The sequence below is a fragment of the Chrysochloris asiatica genome, unplaced genomic scaffold (genome assembly GCF_000296735.1).
Source record: "Chrysochloris asiatica unplaced genomic scaffold, ChrAsi1.0 scaffold00057, whole genome shotgun sequence".
NCBI lineage: Eukaryota > Metazoa > Chordata > Mammalia > Afrosoricida > Chrysochloridae > Chrysochloris > Chrysochloris asiatica.
The window spans coordinates 2,606,251-2,607,465 of NW_006408575.1; positions in this window are offsets into that span (position 1 = coordinate 2,606,251).

Sequence of the window (1,215 nt, forward strand, 5' to 3'; positions counted from 1 at the left end):
AATTGCAATTAATTCTGATAACAATTACTCACAATTGAATCATAAAATCCTATCCCCATCATCCCCCATCCCCTTTCACCCATTTTTCCAAGAGGAAAACTCTTCAGTGGGGTTTCTACCTTACCCCCTCATTCTGAAACTAAGCTCACTTATGAAAGCTTGTCAGTCAGCCACTCTGTGCTTTTATAGCCCCCCATTTTTGTTAGTCAATGTCTAAGTTGCCAACCCCTATCAACCCAGTGTACTGAGGAGACAAGCTTGATCCTTGATATGAGGAATCCTCCCATTTTAGTTGGAATTTTGAGCAACTGCCTCCATAAGCAAAGGTCCAGAATTGTAGCAATTTATGCTTGCTTACAGTATCACACTTCTTTATCTTCATCTGTTTGAGTTCTGGCCAGCTAGGCCCCCCAAGCTTGGTTAAATGGGTACTATCTGCAAGTTTGAACATTCTTGCACGCCTCCCTGCACTTCATATCAGCTAGACGCTTCACTCTCAGCTCTAGCCCCAGAGGTTAGGTCACTGTCTCTGGGCTCAGGAGTCCACATATCTCCCTAAACTTCAGAACAGCCAGCCCTTCCTTTTCTCTCTCTCATCTTAAGGTCAACAGGTGCCAATGGAACATGATCAAACTCTGTCCATGTCTTTATTGCTGCATTTTCCCCACTTCCACTCACAACAAGTATACCAGGGCAGTCACCAGCGAATATACTGGACTGCTCATGGGTTACCTTTGAGTTTCAGTTTTAGAAGGGGGCTTTCCCTGATGGGCTGACTTTTCTTGCCTTGATGGCTCCAAGGCAAACAGCTTGCTTGATATTCTAACAACAAGTCTGCTTTCTTTGTGCTAGTGTTTCAAAAAGTATCTTCTGTTCTTCTAACTTTCTAGGTTGGGCTGCATGGCTTTGCAAGTGGGAATTTCCCACCTCAGAAGATTCTGGGTGGGGCTCAGGATTCCACCTAACTTCCCATACTCCACAAAGGTGTAACAAGAAGGTGTAGCAAGCCTATTTCCCTGGGCAAATTCTAATTTGCCTTTTAACTAATCCAGTCAGTTATAGACTGAAGATGGGTTTATAAGCTTTTGTAATCATAATTCTCAATGTTCATTTCTATCACACTTAAGTGTCTATTTTACAATGGTTTGTTGTTAGGTGTCATCAAGTCAGTACTGACTCGTAGCGATCCTATGTACAACAGAACAAAACAATGCC